Consider the following 2430-nt stretch of genomic DNA (forward strand, 5'->3'; position numbering starts at 1 on the left):
CCTAAACCTACAAACCTAGGAAGTGACAGAAGCTTCTCTGCATAGTAATCCAGTCAGTTCATGGCAGAGAAGCAGAATTTGCACAGATCTGCAGGAGCAAAGGAGTCCGCCTGCCTATGGCAATCTGGCAGGACTGCATGCCTGGCAGAGCACAGCAAGTACAAAGGCTGAGAAGTTCCAGGTCCAAGGACAGTGCAGGGAGGAGGGGGTAGGAGATGTGGCTCATCCATTCCTTACTGTATTCAACAGGTATTTCCCTGAACACCTACTAAACGCCAATTCACACGCAGGAGCAGGATTCTGTGTCCCATGGTGTCTCTGGCCTCTGGGTGATCAGGGGTTAAGGCCAACTGCTCCCACGTGAGAGCACCTTCCGACAGAGCCACACACCCAATCCGCCTACTGGCAGGTCTCTTACACTCACAGGTTTGCCTTGCATATTGTCACGCTTGTGAGTCCCACCCAGCATAGGACCTACCTGCCTGTTGCCACCAGACAGAGGAAAAATTGGACCCCTAGGTGGGGAGGTCAGAGCCACAAGCCTCAGGTGCCCTCCCTACCCCTGATGCCAGGTGGACACCCCAGCTCTGGCTCTTGACGCAGGCCCACAGGCCACCAAGCCTCATAGACAGGTAAGTCCCCTGCCCCATTCTGCCCCCCACCCTGTGGACATCTTCTGAACTGGGTTTCACCACCTCAGGGTCCTGGGACCCCTCATTTGCCTCCCTCTGGCTCCCCAGAAAACAGGAAACTGAAACTCCTGCGTGGGCATCTGACATAGTTTCCAAGGGATTATCTGACTGGCAGTTACTGCCCCTGGCGGCCTGCCCAGGACGCTGGAGCCAAGACTTAAAAGGGTCATTGTTGGTCTTGGTGGTTGGGGGTTGGAGAGGTGGCAAGAAGCACAGGTTGGTCTCTGATCCCCCAAACTGAGAAAAGGAGTTTCAACTGGGGGTGGGGCGTGGCACTGGGTTTATCTTCCACAGCCTGAGACAGGCCGGAGGTGACAGATGAAGTGGGCTGGGACCTCATTCCTTCCCAGAACTTTAAAAAAGGCTCTCAAGTTTTTAAACAACTGTAGCACCCTCCCCCGATCTACTCAATCTCACTGCTGGAGACTCCAGGAGTTTTAGAGGTGAGGGTGCTGGGATATAATCTTTATTCCTTTTGGGGGGGAAATGAGAAGCAAAGTGGAGACCCCAGACCTGGGATGGGGAGGGGCCAATGGCAGGAGATTTTTCTGGGTCATTTGCTCCCAAATGGCAGGACAAAAGGAGCTCCCTATAAGCAGAGTGTCTGATTGCACCTCAGGTCTCTTTGTCCAGGACCAAGAGGGCCCCCTCCACCAGGACCAGGGAGGCACAGGTGTTCACACAGAGGGGCACAGGGCAGGCCTGGCATTTGGGGTCACCCAGGGTAGATGGGATTGTGTGGCCGTGGAGCTCCTGGGGAGTGGGATACTTCAGACTTGGGGAGCTGTGGGGCTGGGGCAGCACACATCTCCACTGTCAGATGCCACCCTGCCTGAGTTTTGGAGAGGAAACCCCACAGAGTCTGATAGATCTGCCTTCCAGCCCTTTTTTCTGTCCATTTTCACTCTGTAAAATGGGATAGTAAGAGTCATTATATCACAGGGCTCCTGAGAGCAGGAAATGATAGATTCCTGGTCATGTGGTGGTAATGGTGAGCACAGAGTTCAGTTCCATTGTGCCATCCACCTCCTTGATTTACAGATTACAAACACTGGTTCAGAAAAAGCTAGCCACTTGCCTGGAGCTGCACAGTAAATTAGAACTGTCAGGCAGACAAGAGTCCAAATGCAGAGCTAGGGGGAAGTCTGGCCCCCAAGTAAGGGGGCTCAGCGTCTTGAAAATGGACTGCCTGCCTGCCTCAGGACTTCCGCGTGGCCCTGTGTCCTGGGGAAAGTCCACAGCAGGGAGTTTGGGTTCTCATTCTTCCTCTTTAGGCCTGGCTGGGTGCCAGCCCAGCAATGTTTGCACAGGGTGGAGCCTGACACCCTTTGGAATGGGTTAAAGTTAGTGGAATATATGCCTAGGGGAGGGGTCTCCCAGGGAGTGAATTGGCATTTATTGAGCACTTACTGTGTGCCAGGCGTGTAGTTACTAGACCTTCGCAATTTGGCAGGGAACAAAATAGACCAAGCTTCCTGCTCTTGTGGGGACTTATATTTTGGTGGGGGGAGAAAGCCAAGACACATAATAAGTAAGTAAATTGGATCACAATAACGAGGGTTAGAGATATTTTATAATTTTAAGTAGGAGTATGATTTTAAGTAGGAGTGCTCTTTGAGAAAGAAAGAATTGGCTCGGCTCCTATAGCTCAACCGGCTAAGGCGCCAGCCATGTACACCTAAGGTGGTGAGTTCGAATCCCCAGCCCGGACCCGCCAAACAACAATGACGGCTGCAAC

At 52.8% G+C, this 2430-nt stretch overlaps 1 protein-coding gene across 1 annotated transcript in view; it reads left to right on the plus strand.

Moving 5' to 3' along the window:
• The first annotated feature begins 427 nt into the window (after positions 1–427).
• Positions 428–2430, plus strand: part of TJP3 (tight junction protein 3) — a 41198-nt gene continuing 39195 nt past the window's right edge. Inside the window, exon 1 of the mRNA XM_023512641.1 lies at positions 428–632. The gene's annotated coding sequence lies outside the window, so the exon portion shown is untranslated. The remainder of the gene's footprint in view (positions 633–2430) is intronic.

The sequence above is a fragment of the Otolemur garnettii genome, unplaced genomic scaffold, assembly GCF_000181295.1.
Source record: "Otolemur garnettii isolate 467f Iridium unplaced genomic scaffold, OtoGar3 scaffold00029, whole genome shotgun sequence".
Taxonomy (NCBI): domain Eukaryota; kingdom Metazoa; phylum Chordata; class Mammalia; order Primates; family Galagidae; genus Otolemur; species Otolemur garnettii.